The sequence below is a fragment of the Orbicella franksi genome, chromosome 10, assembly GCF_964199315.1.
Source record: "Orbicella franksi chromosome 10, jaOrbFran1.1, whole genome shotgun sequence".
Lineage (NCBI taxonomy): Eukaryota > Metazoa > Cnidaria > Anthozoa > Scleractinia > Merulinidae > Orbicella > Orbicella franksi.
The window spans coordinates 16,736,722-16,756,045 of NC_138154.1; the positions used below are offsets into that span (position 1 = coordinate 16,736,722).

The 19,324-nt window shown below is 38.1% G+C and overlaps 1 protein-coding gene across 11 annotated transcripts in view; it reads right to left on the bottom strand.

The window, feature by feature from the left end:
* LOC145500659 (gamma-aminobutyric acid type B receptor subunit 1-like) overlaps positions 1-19,324 on the bottom strand; it is a 67,359-nt gene that overhangs the window by 35,932 nt on the left and 12,103 nt on the right. For 5 of the 11 annotated variants that reach the window (XM_081480174.1, XM_081480175.1, XM_081480179.1 and 2 more), the window contains exons 2-5: positions 19,271-19,309; positions 11,392-11,463; positions 7,213-7,290; positions 3,560-3,644 (exon numbers count right to left, since the gene is read on the bottom strand). The gene's annotated coding sequence lies outside the window, so the exon portion shown is untranslated. Of the gene's footprint in view, positions 1-3,559; positions 7,291-7,380; positions 9,245-11,391; positions 11,464-12,566; positions 19,310-19,324 lie in introns of those variants that run through there. The other 6 variants (XM_081480182.1, XM_081480183.1, XM_081480181.1 and 3 more) reach the window with 4 other exon arrangements.

Below are 19,324 nucleotides of genomic sequence, written 5' to 3' on the forward strand. Positions count from 1 at the left end.
CAGTTAACTCATCCAATTGCTTATGACTCATTCAACTTGTTTGCCTTAAACGCATCTAATCCATCTATAATGGTTTTAAAAAGCTAAGCGTCAACACGTGTCCCTTGATATGCGAGTATTTTGATCTAGAGTGTTTGCAACATTCCAGGATCGCGTAAAGCACCTTACATAGAGCTGAAGACTAGTCTTGTGCAGACAAGCAGCTGTGCTCCACCACAGAACTGGACGACGTTAGCGGCTGAGGGGTGTCTCAGGCTCATAAAGAACGGTGTCTACTAAATAGAAACGTGTTTCCGCAAGATTAGGAAAACGTGGAAAAAGTAGATCTTAGCTAGGGTTATTGGAATCCACAAAGAAAACTGGGGTAGCCATTAATTTTTCCGAGATAATTAGCCTTGAATCTCGAAGAAAACTACTGATGTTAGCATTTTTTAGACAAGAAAGGACAAGATATTTCTTCACAGATTTCCTAGAGTTTGCCTTTACATGCAGAAAACTAAACACGTTAATTAACATCTTAAAGTACATGGTAAATGGTAACATAAAAACAACTTTTGGTACGTTTTTAATAACAGAATAGTCGCAAAAGCGCTTTTAGCGTCCCTGCACAGCTCTCCTCTGGCTTAGCCAAAATATGGTCTAAATAGTTTTTCCTCACAGTCAAAAACTATTTGGGTGTTAAATAGGCTTGCCACTTCCATTTCATAACATAAAATGTAGCGGTAATCACACTTTTTCAAAAGTTAAATGAGTTGTTTCATCCTTTCGAAAACTTTGTCGGTTGCCTGTTACATTTTTTCCTGTCACCTCCCTAGGAAGTCAAACGTTGACGTCTCTCGCACTTGTTTGGCGCGCGCATATGTCATCTGCAGTTGGATATGATTTCTTTTACGGGCACGATAACAGATAGTTTTTCAGCTGGAAGCCCCTAACAGTTATTGCTTAGCGATATGTTGCTTTTCTGGTGTTCCTGGTTTTAGTACAGGTTCGTAATTTTACTGCGATATTTGTTTCGGCTCGCTTCGTAGCGTAGTTGATTATTCCAAACCAAGCGCGCGCCTGGCGTTTAAATCATGCCTTACATGATGCACAGACGGCGTACCACAAAAAAGGAGGCACCGTCTTTAACTGCCATTCAGTAATTTTCTCAGCATTTCCTTTTCTGATGCAAAAGTGAAACGGCTAAGAAAATATAAGGAGTTTCAATAAAACGCCGCATACCATTACTTCCTGCGCACTCTTTGTCAGTCTGTTACCGTCTTTCGCAAAATTTGATGGCACTTCAGGCAGCGAAAGACACAAGTGTCCCGTTTTATCTGATCTAAACATTCTCTACCCCATTAAATTTTCCTCTAAATTTCGTGTTTCCTGTCAATTTTTTACCCAAATATCCAGTATCCTGAAAACCCCTAGTAGGACCTCATTGTTGAACTGGTGCACCTGATCAAGATCCTGATACTGTCTCTCGGTTTTTTTCTCTTGTTAATACAATGCACGCTCCCCCCCCTCTCCCTCCCCTCACAAAACATAACCTACAAAATGACTCAAATTTCCAAGCATAAGTTCATATTCAAATGATTCCAGGAAAGCCAGTTACTTGTTCAGCCACTTGAATGCGTAAAATGGCTTTGTACCCCGTTATAACATTTTCACTTCCTACCCACCCTACCCCTACCCATTGGAATGTGCACTTGTTATGTATAACGCAATCTGTGGAATAATGGCGACTGCACAACAGATTCTTTAGGGCTGGTTCACACTTTCACATAAGCATAAGCATAAGCATAAGCATAAACATAGACATAAGAAAAATATGTGTGAACCGGTGTTACATAAGCATAAGCATAAGCACAAGGAATGGAACTTTTTCCATTTTCTTATGCTTATGCTTATGCTTATGTTGTGAATACTTGAGTGTGAACCGGGCATACATAAGCATAAGCGTAAGCATAAAGAGTTTTCTTGTCAGCGGAATACACAAAAATAAAATCCAGACCCGCTCTGTGAGAATCTGTCAGCTGAAAACATAGTGACGCAGATGAACTAAAAGTTGGCGGAATCTGTCCGCAATTATCCTTGTTTGTACGACAAAAAATCGGCAGACTTTAATTCTTGTACAAGGTTAAAATAATCGCCTTGTGTCTTTCTTCTCGTAAAAATGCCTCTTATCCAGACCTTTCTCGGTTTTCTTTGTGTTTGTCTTTGCATAAGCAATCTTCTTCGATTTCTACGGCTTAACAGTAGCAACAATCCAATTTCTACTTCGTTATCCGCCATCTTTGATTCCTGAGAGGTGAACTGAGCCTGCGCAATTTCCATCCTTATGCTTATGCTTATGTAACCCCGGTTTACACATATTTTTCTTATGCTTATGTTTATGCTTATGCTTATGCTTATGTCAAAGCGTGAACCAGCCCTTGAGTGGAGGGTAGTTTTGGGATCTCAAGTTATGTGTTTTTGGCGATATTTTACTTTAAATTTCGCCTTTTCTATGGTACTTTAGGAGTAGTTCGAAAGAGAAGAAATTTAAAATTCTGTAAAAAAAAATAAGATGTTGGTCAAATTGCCAGGACAGCCTCTCAACGTAACAAGAAACATTTTCTTGTCTCGAATAAAGTATTTTTACCGGGATTTATAACGTCTTCTTTGTATGGCAAGTTGTTAAAATTGTGCCCTAAAATGGCCGCTGAAAGCCCTCTCAGAGGGGCAAAACCAAGATGGTCGCCCCAGCGCTAAAATACCGATCGAATTGAACTGAAAGTTATATCTATGTGAATCACTTATCTAGACCACTCATCTGGGAAAGTTTGAGGAATTTGATTTTTTCTCGTCCAAATGACCATAGTTGATAGTTACAGAGGGCGGCTCTTAAATGTCTTAGCTCAGTCATATACGAAAAGCTGCTCTTTATCAAGACAAAGATATTAAGTGAGTTGTTAAAGACGCAGCAAACTGTTTTAACAGATCTTTTTACAAAATACAACGAGAGAATTTCAGAAAGTCTGCCAGACGTTTTCAGTTTGACAGCACAATTACCATGCATGAATCAGACGCATGGTGACACCCCTGCTATAGCTTCAGGCCCCGTCCACACTATTGAGTTTTCGATTATTTCATCAAAAGATTCTCGTCTTCTTTACTGTACCGATTACCGTTTACGAACGTCCACATTAAAAACCTACAATACCACCACCATTTTTTGCCCATGCGCATATCATTTGAATGACGTTAGCGTTATCGAAAGACTCCGTTTTCGCTGTCCACGCTAATACGACAGGGCTCCGTTTTGAAATATTCTCACTCTACTCCCTCTCTGGACAGCGTTTTCAAAGCTAAGCCATGTGTTTGCGATCGTTGTAGGGTGGAAGGTAAGCAAAGAGGACGCATTAGTATGGACGGGGCCTAAGCGCCATGCTTCTAAGGCAATTTGTAGCAAAACTAGACCATTGATTTTTGGTTTCCGCCAATGAACCTAAATACGTCTTCCGGGTTTTGACTTTCGAATGTGCCCCCTCAAAGGTATCAAGGATTTTACTGGACCCGGAAATAATTGTCTTACCTTTCGAGGTAGTTGAATCAAACACTTTGTTCGCAAAAGCAAACTTCTTTGGCTTTATAACTGCATTTCATATTAGCTTCCTTATCTGTAACAAAGAAACGAGGGTCAAGCTCTTTATATTTACGGCATGTATGTATGGTTCAAAATCAATAACGCGTTTGTTCATAAAAACAACAAAGAGCCTTTCATGTTGCAGTGGCAATGCAACCCGATACCTTTCTACACTTTTAACACTTATTATCATAAGTCAGCAAGATATCATATTTGCAGGCTTGCGATATGAAAGAGACAAATGCAGTATTTACCGTATCCTAAATGGTAGTCATATTTCATCCGCGTCTTGTTCCGATTTGATGTCATTCATAACAAGCCTTAGATCATGAAATATGATATATTATTGCTCGTCTCTAGCCACCTACATATCATTTATATTTCAGTTTCAAGAAAGAGAATCTCCTTTCCAGTTTCGAGTTTAGGTTTTCGCAGTAATTTGTTCCGAAGTCGAATCACAGGTGGTATTTAGCCACTGAAACGTCCGTTTGGTAAACTTCGTCGCGTATAAGAAGCTTGCGTGCCTTCTGAAAGGGACGTTACTTCTTTTCATCACACTCACACGCAAATTAGCGAATAGCTAATTCTATGCATGGACAAACAAGTACCCAGGCTAAAATTATTTGCAAGTTTTGAATATCTGCCATGTCACTTCAGCTGAAAAGAGATTTCTAAAAGCTTTATGTATGACTATTTTTCTAACACATTAACCGATTGATCTGTTAGCATGTAGTTTCTTTTTTTACTTGAATTCCGTGTGCCAAATTTCCTACCTGATGTATATACCAAATCTAGGCTTAGAAAAATGGGGTTTTAATTAATATTTTTGCCTTTTTAACACTCCTGTAAACAAATATAACATTTGAAAGTTTCTACTTCGCTTTGCAAGGCTTCAGAGTCATTTTTAAAAGAAAACCCATAGATCACGTGCGTGTTATCTTTCACGTACGGTTTAGGTGCCGTGGAAGTGAAAGATACATCCTTCATACATGTTATAGAGAGCTTCATAAACGACATTGGAGATAATTAATGTAAAATAAAGAGATAACTGTTAATGAAGATGACGGATATTAAAGGACCAGTCACGTTCTTCGGCGCGTGTGCAGGAAATTGATCTTTTGGGGGACAGATACTCCCCCTTTTTCGAGTTGGATTTGGCAAGGAAAATCCTTTACCAACAATCTTGTGGAAATAGCGAATGCTATGGTAGAGGCATTCGAGAGATTATTTGCCATTTGTGGAGGACTGTCTCAGCATACTTAGTATGTTTGTGTGAAGATCCTAGAAACATTTGATGTCCTCAAGAGAAAGTATACCAAGCGGCTTGCTCTATTCAAAAGCCGGGTCAAAGGCGGCACAATGAGATTTTCAAAGCAGCACGTGAAAGTCGAAAATGGCTCGCGTGGCGAGCGGTAATGAGTCGGACGACTGTATTGGTTAAAAACTTCCACTGCACCTCCCAAAATCCTTTAAATGAATTGTATACCCGTTGAGGGAAATGCATGGTAATCGCTATATATTTAGCACATCGAAATATTTTTTTGTATCGCTTTTATTTGTCTCGAAAAGAATATTTTATTGCACAAAACTTTGGGTCTGTTTTATGCTTAGGCAATTTTATCATTTAAAAATACTTCTCTGTTATTGTTTTTTCACAAAATTTTGTCGCTGTGAATTTCTAATGTGTAGAAACCGCAGCGACGAAAATATGCTCGATATATATTATATTTCGCATGTAGATGCACAAATAAAGAGAAAAATTTACATTTACTGAGAATGATTCTTAAGCCAGGGTGAACATCGAAACCTTTGTGGTACTGTAGTTGCGAAGAAACTTTCCATAGTGGTACGAGCCGGTCAGATCCTTTTGCAAACTTTCGTGATCATATATGCGCTCGGGGGCTGTGCTGCAGATGTTCAGCCCCCGCAAAAGCTAACGTTGCAAATGCAGATATTTGTCTCTAAACTATAAACTTCTTTATTCTCAAGCCAGAATTTACCGACGAACTAACGAAAAGTTAGGCTTTGTATGAGAAAAATCCACAGATATTATTGTTATCCACCAGGTTTGGTGAATACAATCTTTTTCAAGACTTGTTCAAGATACGTGTTTATCCTTTTGTTTTCCTTTTAAAGTGTTTGTGTGCAAAATACGTTTAAGAAGGCCATCAAAAATTGAAATCTTGCAACTAAATTGCGTTGCCTCTTTCTTTTTCTGAATTGTTGTAGAAAATTGAGTGATAAGTTATTGACTTACAGAGAAGGGAATAATACTGCTGGTGAAGGAAACCCACTTTACCATTAAATTTGTGTCAATCATTTTTAAGGGTATCACGCAAACTGGTAATGGATTGATCGCCAGATGTTATCACTTTCCACTTCACTAGATCCAAAAAATTATTTTGAGTTGCATTCCCGCCTCAAGTCGCCAAAAACTTTTCTACAAAGACTTGCGGAAGCGGTTTAACATGGAGTTAAAACTCTTACAAGGCAAAATATAACATTAGCACCAGGAGCAACTAGCAAAATCACGCATGGCGCTAACACAGGTGCCCGCAGGAAGAAGAAAAAGAGGCCTTCCACATAAAACATGGAAGACGACGATAGCCACTGAGTCTGGGATGTTCTCCCGAGATAGCAGGTGTTAGGGCGCGGAGCCCAGCCAATTCAAATGACCATGATGATAATGACAATTTAGTTGATACAAACAAACCTACTACAAGATCTTTGTCTCAGTATTGAATATCCTTTTTGTCGCTTTACGACTCCAAGTTACAGTATTTTGTTGTGTAGAATGGCAATCCTTCAAATCGCAGCCTGATATGAAGTCATTTAACTGAACTCGTGAAAATGCTAAAAGGTTTGACTGAATTCGTGAAATTGACGGTAACTGATTATGATAAGTCTTATAAACCTTCCCTTGTGGGAGTCTTAGAGACGCCGTGAGAAGATTGTAATTGCCTCTCGAAAGCGACTTTGCATCCTCGTCCACATACAAGCCATTGGCTACATTTAATTGACACAATCGAGTCTGTACGTGTTTTGTGGTGTAACATTGGTGATTTTCGGCTTTGTTTAGGCCACTTGGACAATATCATCGATTTGTGTGAGTTTTTGGTCGATTTGACATTGCCCCGTGATGCGTATTTCTTTCCTGCGTCCTTTTTGTAAATATTTAAACTAACCAGTTTTGAGAGGAAAACTTCGAGTTTGAGGAAACATCTGTCAAGGTTTATAAAAATATCCTAATCAATATGTTAAGCACTCAACTTAGGCGACATTTTAGGGGGAGGTACACCGGACTCACAACAGATATTTAAATGGAGGAGGAAAAAAAACACCCCAGCATAATTTGCATTGGCAACTTTAAAAATTGTATGCAAGTTTTCAAATTCAATAAACTGATGTTTTCTCTGTTTTCTAAGTCTAGGGGAAGAGTAGGACCATGTAATATTTATATAGGCGACAATGAAATACCTTCGTCAATGGCCTTAAAATCTAGAAATTTTCTTGGTGGTTACAGCAAAATCGAATTGTGCAGCTGTATTGTTTTCCTGTAAAAAGATAAAAACATACCGAGCGGACTCAGTTTGCTCACTAACCTGGTATAATATGATACGTAGTGTTAACGTCTGCTTTCACCTAGTCGTGTATTCATCTGAGTTTAACTTCTCTTTTATCTGAAAAATGAACGAAGGGAACATACTGTTAGATGCTTTTTTTTCCTAAGTAAACGCAATCGGAAATGACTTTCAGCTCATGATTTCTACCTTACTCCAATCGTGGGCGAGTGCCGTCAATTTTCTGAGTAAACGACGAACAGAAGTAACTCGATAGCAATATGAATTTTTCTAGTTTGCATGATTGCAACAGACAAGGTTAAACACAGCGACAAACGGACGTGTTTAACTGAGGAACCAATTGTTTCCGATATTAATTATTAAAACAAAGAAATAAAACAAACGGCAGCGACCCGAAAACGGTCGGTTAACAAGCAACGCGGCAAATACCAGACAACGTTGTCAGGCTAAGGAAGAGAAAGCAGCAGGCGTTTGATGAAATATGCAAATTACTTTACATTGAAGGAGAGAAGTGAACAACGGCTTGTATCTATGATAAGAATAAATCTTAAGAGCAATGACACATTGAAATAAATTAATTTGATATCGAATTTTCTTCAGTTAAAGTGTTCAAAAGTGAAGTTACCTCAATAAATTTTTTAAAATGTCCCAAATAGTATGTTTATGGTCTAAAGACGTACGAAGGGAAAAGTGACTTCATTTCGCTCCAGTATACATTATCACTGATAACCATTTTCCCCACTTGTTAACAAAAATGCTGCGATCCACAAACTGTAAGAATGTTTTAAGAATTATAAATTGTTTTTTGTTTTCAATCGAAAATCTTTCTTAATACAGGGATAAATGCAAAGGAAGTACAAGAAATCCCTAAATCAATAACCATCACTTGTCGACTAACAATACAATTTAAGGAGGAGTCAAAACGTTACTACGTCGAGCGATAAGACAGAAGTGCATACAAGAAATTTCTTTGGGCAGTTAAGAGGGTCCCCTATACTTTTTCCGTGACGCGTGAATAAGCATTTTTTGCTTTGCGTGAAGCGTGAATGAGGATTTATTTTTTCCGTGATTCGTGAATCTATATTTTTCCGTCCTCGGGAAACTGGTTTTCGACGTTTTCACGATTCGTGAATTATGCATTCACTTACGCGTGATTTGTGAACCAACGATATTTGCGGGGATAATTTTCCACTTCTTTTGGAGATTTTAGCGTCATTAAAGCTCGTAAACTACACCAAACTAGATGTAAAACCTACCCATTTGACGCGCTTGCGGCTGGAGGACTGAGAACTAACTACAGCGACAGTGAACCAGGAGGGCCTAGAATCTAGTCTGTCACGATGTGTCAGACAAGGCATTTCGATGCATCAAAATGGAGGGTTCTGTATGTTTTGCGAACGTGGACAGAATTTGTATTTTTATGTGACACATGATTTAGCCTTTGCATTTTTACGTGAAACGTGATTGCTTGCTTTTTTCTGTGAACGTGAAGCTGTTTTTCGAATTTTACGTGATGCGTGAAAAGGCCAATTACATATGCGTGAAATTGTTTTCAGAAGAGGTATAGGGGACCCTCAGTTAATAATTTTTTTACGCGACCACAAATAATACTTTTAGTCTTGGAAACGTTTATCACCATGGGATACGAAATCGACTCAGTATCCTTGGATAACTTTGCAGCTGTCTCCAGTTGACACCCTTCAAATGTTCTTTGTAAAACTCTACCCATCATTCTGAGAGTTACTTATGGAGCTTAGGACCATTTCTCATTTTCAGTACACTTCTCCCTTTCGGTACGTCGCGAAAATGTTTCATCTACAGTACAGTACAGTACTGCACAGCACAACACAGCACAGCACAGCACAGCACAGCACATTATAGCACAGCACAGCACAGCACAGCACAGCACAGCACAGCACAGCGCAGCGCCGCGCAGCGCAGCACAGCACAGTACAGTGCAGTGCACTACACTACACTACAGCCACAATACCTATATTTATGATAATAATAATATTGTTTACAGTTATCGGTAACTAAAGGTAATGGACCATTATTTTTCTTCATATCTGTTTATTATATATGAGACACAAATAAAGACAGAATTTAGAGATTAAATTTAAAAAGAAAATACATAATTACATATCTTTTAAAAAGTTACCTAGGGTTGTTGTAAATCCATCTAATTATTTTTAACATTAGACATCCTTGCGCTGATTGGTTCGCTAATAGCCTTTTCTTTTATGTAAGTTGCTGTTTGTAGTTTCTTCCAAATTAATAAAGGTACCTTAACTGATTTGAAGTGTCTAATGAAAATAAAGTTAAAATACAGTAACTAAAGTGAGGCTGGGAACAACGTCACTGTACGTTTTCTATTGGAAAATTTCGGAGAGAAACAGAGCTTCGAAAAAGGCGGTGGCGATTTCCCTCTGGGCCGTTGCCAGTAGAAATTCGACGTGCTTCATGTACCATTTTACAGCGTGAGCACCTGTCCCATGCGTTTCGGCCTTCAGGGCCTCGCGCTTCGACGATTTCCTTCGCAAAACTTCAAATGGATAGCGTCTTGTATTTCACGGAAATTTTCAACCAACTTTTCCGGAATTTTTGGAAAGGTTTACAACTCTTGTGCTATGGACCTCTTCGACGATGTCACGCAATATCAACAGTTCTTCGCATTTTTTATATAAAACAATAATGGTCAAAAATAGCAGCCGCATAACTTAATTTTATAACACCGAATTCAGTAAATATGCAATGTTTCATAAAAATCTGTTGCAAAATCAGGAAGTAATAGGACTGCAAACTTGCCAATTTTTATAAAGAAATGTATGTCGGGGGGTAAGCGTTTGCATATTTTGTACTTGAATGAAAAAATCAGAAAACATGACATCATCGAATTGGTCCATCGGCTCCTTCGTGACCATCCTTTTTTATTTTCGGTGTATTATTTCTTCTTTGGCGCTTTTCTGCTTTTAAGATTTCCTTCAATTTGAAAACAACTTTGTAAATCAGCAAAATGACTCACAACATCCTGACATGACTACGTTGAAGGAAGTCATAATTGCACAACATTTCAAAGGCTTGCCGTATATAAAGCGCACGAATTCAGTCTCAGCCTTTGTGCCCTTGAAAGCGAAAACGTATAAGCCAAGCGCTAAAAGCTATTCAGTAAGAATCTGGTGTTTGAAATATCTCAGCTAATTAATTTCACAACCAATGAACGATCATATAAATGCCATACAAAGCGTAGACGTCAGAAGCCTTATCACGGTTTTGGAAGCCATCTTGAGGGGTACATATAAAACACGCGTCAGAAATTACAGTGTTTGTACGGGAATCCGATGGCAAACAATTTTCTTAGAAAAAGTATTGTAAACAATTTATGAATAGCAAAGGTAAGATTGCATTAAACAACTCTGAGTGCCGTAGCTGCGCTAGAAAGCGTTTCTAATTTTCCATACATTTGTCGATTATTTTTTTCTTTAGAAGTTCGTGGAGTAATGTATAAGAAATTAAAAACGCTACTGGCCTTTTTCTAGCTCAGCTACACCCTGAAGTGCAGTTAATGTAATACTGTCTTGTATCTTAACTCTGCTATTCATAAATTGTTCAGAATTCGATTTTTAACGAAATTAATTGCCATCGGTTCCTATACAAACACTGTAATTTTTGATGTGTGCAGCCTGCCCACCAAGGAGGCTTCCAAAATCTTGATAGGGTCTATTCTTTAGAACTATGTCCATGTTGTAACATAGCACTCGCAAGCTGTTTCAGTTACGAATGATAAATGCGATTTTTATCAAATCAATATTCATTATTATCCTCCCTAATATGTAAAAATCATGAAATTTTCATTCGCGGCGAAACCTATGCAAAACTGTAAGAATGAAAAACATACTCCGATTTTCATGGAAATAACTCACACTTGATCAAGATTAGCTCCAGCTTTTGAAAAGCGATACCTGAATTATAATAGAAATGTAATGAACAAAACCACGTTTGTAATAATCGTTTACAAAAGCCGACTTCAACACGTATTTTAAGTTCTGAGATACAAGGAAACGAGCCCGCTCTTTTCGTGAATCGGACAGTTTGAGTTTGTGAGTAATTCCAGATCTAGCATGGTATATTCAACCAAAAACACCTAACATTTAAAGTTACACTTCGCTAAAACTAAGTAAATATTATGTGCTAGAAACTTACGCATGACGAGGAACAAATCCGATCACGATTCGATAAAAGTCTTCTTCTAGTACCTCAATTACATGTCAAAAGCTGTGGAATAAGAACAGACGTATCATCGGAAATACCTAGCCCGAAAATACTAAACATTTGAAATTCTAACAGTGTCTCTTTTCAACAACAGGATATTTATTCTCATTTAAATGGTTGCTAATGTTAAAATATTTGCATATTTTTGCGGTTAAAGTTTGCCAAAAACTGCCGACGTGACAGTGTTTGTAAACACACATCCATCAAATAATTAGAATAAAAGGGTAATTTTAAATTAATTTCAGCGTGGGATATTATAGTGTAACAGAAATCCAAAGAAACATTATCAAAATAAGACAGTTTCATGTACCCTAACAAGATAATCGTCACAAAAAGCCACAACCTGATTTACAATTTATGCATTGTGGAGAATTTTAAGGTTGCTCTGAAATTTGACACATAATTTTAATAACACTATTTTATTTGAAGTTAGGCAGTCACGTTTACTTATACGTTTATCCCTTTGGTGAAACAAGCAGATTTTCGTGACTTTTCTTCGTGAAAGTTTTGTAGGTTCGTTTTAGTGGGAAATATGAAAATAAGGGGGCATTTACCGTGGTTTATGTTATCCTTATAATTTAAATATCAAAATATCAGTCTAATGCGTTAGTTTACTCATCGGTACGCTTTGAAGGCCAACGCAGCGCCGACACCGGTAACTGGAACGAATCAGGGCGTTCAAAAAAATCGATAGGCATTTAGAAGAACCTAAACCAAAGCGACAACAAAATTTTACACTCTCAGCATCACTCCACAAAAGGACTAAATTTGCATAACAAAATGTAACAGCATGATTTAAAAGGGAAGTGAATGAAACTATTCAAAGCAATGTTTGGCGAGAAACCACACTGGCGATTTTCTTTTTCTTTGTAACCGACACTGATTTGATAAATGACACGTTAATAACTTTCTTTGTATCGCAGTTGAGGAAATGTGTTTATTTAAGAGAAATTACGAATTTAACCAGAGAAGAATCCTACGCGGCAGCATTTGTTTTTCAAAGGCGGCTCGTAAATGTTTTCGGTAAGTTGTTACTTTTTTAAGTGTATTTGGATTATGCTCAAGGAGAGAAACTGTCTAGGAAGGTGTATATCAAAATCGATTACCTTGGAAAACAGCCGCTTTGTTTAGACCACTGTTTTCTTACAGTCACGTTAGCCGCTGCAGCTTTCTTATATAACAACGTGTAACTCGCATATTTGAGAACCTTTAAATAATATGTTGGTCTCAGGACACAAGACCAAATTTGTACGCGCGCGGACATTCAAAACGTGACTTGTTGAGAAGGCGAGGGAATTACTTGATGTTATACGTACTGTAAGTTGACAGCATTTAACGTCAACGAAATATGCAAATATCAGCCACTCACTCTATGAGGCTGTTCCCTAAAATGCTCCTCATTTTGACAATGGAAACTTTCATGCCACTTTTCATGTCTTGAAAACGCTCTCCAATTTGACACATAATTTTAATATCAGAATTTTGGTTGAAGTTTATGACTTTTTCAGGACTTTTTGAAAAAAATCGCATGGTTTGAAAACTTAATGATTCGAACTGTACAAATTTAACCCAATACTTTTAATCTATCGATCGAATTTTGTACACAGCAAGCCTTTAAAACAAGAGGTAGCAAGCAACCTTGAACAATAATCCTGCCGATATACGTTTGATCAGAGGTTGATCAAGTCGACCGAAGATATAGACGAAAAATAAGAAAAAATTGACGTGATTATATTTATCGTAACTTTTTGGTTCGCTTGGGCGGCGTATCATGCACGCGAGTTTGGTCGAGCCATGGCTCGTAGTTTGGCTAGAAAAAGTCGAGCCTTAATACCCAAGGCTCGACCATACCCAAATTCGCTCAAAACTGTTGAGATATCTTTCTAGTTACAGTAATCTGTCCGGCGTTCCAGTTATGTGATGCGCGCAAGAAGTTTAGTTTTGACACCTGGTAAGCCTCGAAGGCTCAATACACTATTTGCAAAACCTCTTTTCAATTTGAATCGCTTGACTTGAAAGTGACCATGATCTTAGTCGAATCAGGTCAGTGACGTGATATCGAGTAGACACGATTTCTGACTGGCAAATGTAAATTTGGGTACCAATTTCCATATATTAAAATTCAGCATAACACAATAGACCTCAGCACGAGACTCCGGGGAATAAACCCCACAAACTCTGTAGTTATTCCCCGGAGCCTCGAACTGAGGTCTATTGTTTTAGGTTGAATTTTAATGTAGTGAAATTGGTACACTGGATCCAAACCTACCACAGTTTCTGAACACTTTCTTTTTTTTCCCTGGTCATACTTCTTCTCACATGCAGTTCATTACAAGTTAGAAAGTCTTTCCCTTTAGAGAATCTATTCGTAAAGCCAGGGAAGCCAAACGTATTATCCAAACTAATTAAAACTTCTTGACCCTCTTGGCTCAAATGAACCTCATGGCTTAGCTAACTTCTACATTTTGTCGGCTTTGCTTGGTTTTTAAATGTGAAACTGAACTAAGCCACAAGAATAATATTCAAGGCCTTTCCAAGAAGTGTGTGTTTCGGTCGCCATGTTGGTGTACAGATGCCTTGCATCCACATGTTGAAAGTATACTATCTTCCAAATATTCCTTCACCAATAACCACGTCAAGAGAAACTCTCTGCCCCGGCGAAGACATTTGCCTAGCTTTATTTTATACGGCGTGTTCTAATTAAGCTGGTATTGAAAGCAAGCAAACAGCTGCGCAAAGGGAGATCATGTTACTGCAAACCACTAATTCAACTCGTTTCTAGGTGCACACCAGGCGGATGTAATTTTCAATTATAATAAAAAGACGAAATCAATCATGCCTGTGAAAAAATGTAAATATGTTTTCTGCATAAGAGCCCAAAGCCATGTCACAGGGGCAGATCACCAAAATTTAGACAGAGGGGACCGAGAGCGCAATCTCGTCCCAGTCCCACAACGTCAAGACTTGAATATCCTCGGACTAAAAAAGGAGATATCTAAATTAAAAGGGGCCCTCTATTCTCTGCTCTTCCCCCTTACACATTGTAAATTTTTCCATGACTAAGAACAACTTACGCAAAAATGTGTATATTTTGTTAGCACGATTAGTAAAAGGAAAATCATACCACAATGGCATTAGCAAGAGTTCTTTGTATCCAAAGCATATTTCTTTACAGAATTACCCCTAAATCTTGTTCCGTAAACTGTTCTCATAGCAACGGTGTGGCCTGTCAGCTCCCTTATCAAGTAAGTAGAGTCTTCATTGAACGAGTTAAGTTAGGACATGAAGGCGCAGATAACAAGCCTATACAGCCCACCATTAAAACTAATACCATAAAACTATCATTTAAAAAACCAGACGAAAATAACCTATTATTAATATTGCGTTATAGATCTTCAGTGTATAGAAAAGAAACACTCGTGAAAGTTCGGGAGAACTCGCACAAGCGGCGGAAACACTTGCTTGGGGCTTGTGTTCCCACAAGATGTTTCGTTCTCCTACAGACCCGTGTCTCTATTGAACAATTAGATTATGAGCTAAGAGAATGGAAAGTGAGTAGCGCAGCCAATCAAAGGACAGCATCCGTGACAGAACCCTAGTAGATTTATACTAAAACTCATGAGACACAAGAAATTTTTTGTCCATTTCTAAATTGAAGAGACGAAAGTGAGAGTTAAATGCTTTGCCCTTCAAGGACGCAACACGGTGACCCTCCCACTAATGTACGTATTGGTACAGAGGGCAGAAGGAGTTAAGCCCCGGCCAAACGATCGCAATATTTGAACGTAACATATCGCAACATTGTTGGGCACAACATGTTGCGCGCGTTTGGCCACCCTGTTGCGATGTGTTGCTACACGTTGGGTATCGAAAATCGAACTAGTGCGCATGCCCGGACGCAATATTGTTACACGAACCTGGCCAAACGACTACAACATCATGCAACGTCCACAAATGTTGCGTAAAAGTTTGACCATTTTCGAATTTGTGCCAACAACACCCAACATGTCGCAGCACGTTGAATTGCAACAGGGTGGCCAAATGCTTGCAACATGCTGTGCACAGCAATTTAATGTTGCAATATGTTGCGTTGAAATGTTTCGATCGTTTGGCCGAGACTTTTAATAAAATATAACGGTAACGGGAATGCCGCTAAACAAAAGGTCTAACGAGCAGTGCAATGACTATGCTCGCGCGTTGAAAAACATTGTGATATGGCCAAATTTTGGGTTCTCTGAAGAACGAGAACGACGACGGTTAACGATTTTATTAAATCCATTTTGAAATCACTGGTTATTCTTGCAATCTGATTGGCTCTCAGTGGTGCGATTTATTCATGAATCGCACTGTTTTTTGCTCCAAATCGCATCTTTTTCTCAGCCAATGAGAATGGGACAGTAAAACAAAACAAAACAACCAATCAGATTTCAATGTTAGTTTAAAGTAATCAATAAAATTTCAGCGAAAGGAAGGGCAAAAAGTCATTGTGTGTTGAATTTTGCAACTACTATGTTTGCCAAAACTTTTTTATTGTTTTTCCCAAAAAATTGACGAATTTAATTAATTACAGTTTCTGAATGACGATTATAAGCTCCTTCAGGTTAAAGACCTACTTTAATGGAAGTTTCCAACTTTCAGTGTTCATTTTGACGAATATTTTGGCTATTTTTTTTTCAACATCTGCTCAAGATCAGTAAATACCGAGTCCGGTAAAATATAAACAAAAGAAAACCACACAACAACAAATTCAGAGCCACCTCAAAAAGGTAGATTTTTCCAGGTTGCCGGTAGTTTCAAACAAAGCAACACAAGAGCTCAACTCCGTCGCTGATAAAAAACATAGTCAAAACTACGAAACAGTGAATGAACGAACGTCTTACGAAGCTGTACCAGTCCCGCCATCCTGAAAATATCTTGGAACAAATGGTACCGCAAGAACTTGACAAGTCTGACAAGGTCCTGAGTATTGAGTTCTACGCCGAGTGCACAAAAAGAAACGGAGATGATAACGAGCTGGAATTCCTAGAGTGCCACTGAACTGGTATTTAAAAGAAAAAACCATCCAGTGGACATCATGCACTCGAAGGAGTCTCACAACTCGAAAGGAATCCATCGCAGAATTACACCGGTTACACCTTAAAATTCCTTCTCCAAAGACAACTAGAAGTCTCGGCCTCAACCACAGAGGAAAGGAAAACCTTCCATCATTCATTCAGGCGACGAGAATTGAACATTTATGCATGAAGTAGACAGTTTTCGTTCAAACATCAGGACTGTTTGTCCTTTGTTATGCTCGAATGAGTTTTCGTCACATGACATCGTTTTGCATACTAAATGATATGTAAAGGCATTTCCGGTTCCGCTATTTTTAACAAACCGGCAACTGGAACAATACACCAAAATCTAAAATCTAAGGCGATAAAATTGTGCGATTTCAAAATGGATCTAATAAAGTGGCAATTGAACTTCGTGTCGTGCAATTTTGGTCTGAAATCATACTTGTGATTTGAAATCGATTTTGAAATCACGCGTATGATTTCAGACCAAATTGCACTCCAGTCAGTTCAATTACCATTATATATTTCTTTATCGAATTCAACGCTGTGTCGAATATTCTGTTTCGAGATAGTTTTGACAGTGCGATTAGTAGGTAAAATATAAATTCAATTTTTAATCGACTTTGTCCTCAATGTCGCCGCAGTGGTTACTTAAAACTCCCTAATTATTTTGAACGCCGTCGATTTTCTTGCTTCATACAATGAGCGTTTTCGTGACATCACAGCGGCTATCTTCGTGCTCCGAACCAGTGACAGTTTCCTTCACTGTGGAAATGAGTGTTTTCTTACTCAGAATTTGTTTAGAATAATTCAAAGTTATGCAGATATGATTTAGTGGTCACGTGCAAAGGTGCTAAACGCACATTAAATCGTTCCGGTTTACTATTGAACATACGTGTCAATCTCGTTCCCAGAGTCTTCGTTCCCATTGACCAGCGGTCGGAAAACGAGAGCTCTGGGGGCAACCATTTTGAAATAACCGAATTCTGGGGATTCTGCCTATCCGGTTTCACTGCGTAGTCTGCATCTATGGCGCATGCCTGAAATGGTTGCTCCCAGAGCTCTCGTTTTCCGACCGTTGGTCAAGGGGAACAAAGACTCTGGGAACGAGATTGCATACGTGTCGGTTTTCTCTACTCTAGCATCATCGCTCGCTGTACCCACGTTGACACTGAATAACTTATGAAACATTTCAACAGAAACTCAGCAGTTTGGAGCAAGAATTACTACGACTACACGGGTTGCAAAAGTAAACGCAAATAATCTATAAAAATACAATTGAAGTCTTCGTATATTTCTTTTCTATATTTCTTCGTACATTCACTAAGACCAAGGTACAACATGCAATTTTTGTTATTTCTCCCTTTTTCATTTTTACTAATTTCCATGTCACATTTGGGTTTCCTTTTTTCGTGAACTTCATATCGTTTTATTTGTCAAGTAGTATGGATCAGTAAGGAAACAGAAAGGCACAGAACAGTAGCATCAGTGAACAGCACAACATGGGAACTGGAAAAAACAATATAATGCTGGCTTCTTAAATGAACGGCGTTATTTTGAATTCTTTAGGCTGAAAATAACATTGCTTTTCATTGAAGAGCGGTGACATAATACTGAATTATTTATGTGTACCTAGCTCCTTGGAAAGAATAGCAGGATTTCAATAATAATTTAAGCTAACCTGTCAGCGTTACGGCAAACTAATTCGTCCAGACAATTAAACACAACAGGGTAAAGACTGTCATTTACAAATTAAAGCAAATGGTTCAGTTGAAATTACTTCGTTAAACAGGAAGATCTAAGTAAACTGTCTAAAACTGACAAGATTTAAGCGATGTGGAGTAACCATTCCGACCTTGTCTGTCACTTGCTTCTCGTACTTATTAATTTCTGTCACCTGTGCTTTAGGACATTTATCTTTCTCTACGAAAAAAATACAAAACAATTTCTCTGAATGTTTGGATTAAAACGATTCGATGAATCTCATCTTTAAGGGCCATTGGGCTGTTACATTGACCGTTACCTATATTTTCCCAAAGGAAAAAAAACTATTTTCTGAACGAGTGGCGAAGCAATCTATTTCTTTCATGTGTAAATAGTGAGCGAAGCATAGCTTCAACACCTAGCTTCTTCGCATCTAATATATTTTTTTGAATTCGAGTTCAGAAATGGTACTGTGGTTCAGTCTATGGACTTTGTTTTGCACGGTCTTTAAACTGATTCGAGGTATACACATTTGAACTTTTTGGAGAGTTTTCTGTAGAGAAAAAGACCAGCAACGAGACTATTTAGCGGCAACAATCTAAAAGATTATTTAAACCTCAGCAAGTATACTGAGACTGAGTGTAGAATCTGGCATTATTTTAAAAGGAATTTTAGCTGAAAATTTTTAATAGTTTTAACAGGTTGTTAAAACATGTTTGTTGAACCTACAGCGAGTATAATGTTTCTCCGACGAGACAAAGCTTTGCCAAAAAGATTGAGATCTAAAAGATCTTCCATTCATTTCTTTATGTTTTAAAATCACTCCTATAGCTTTTCCTTTCGCAGCAAGGACAAGAGTGTGTTAATTTAGAGCAAATTAGTTTTTCTTCATTTAAAGCCCGATCTCAAAAATATAATATGGATGTCGACTCGTTTTTTTCAGAATAATATTTAGTTTCATCAACCACAAAACTGAATTTGCATAAAGCATCTCCATATAATTGTTTTCAATAAATCCCACTTTGTTACTACCAACAGATAAAACTTACCGCAGAGCTGATCCAAACACAAATCTTTTCAAGTTCAACCTGAAATGAAATCGT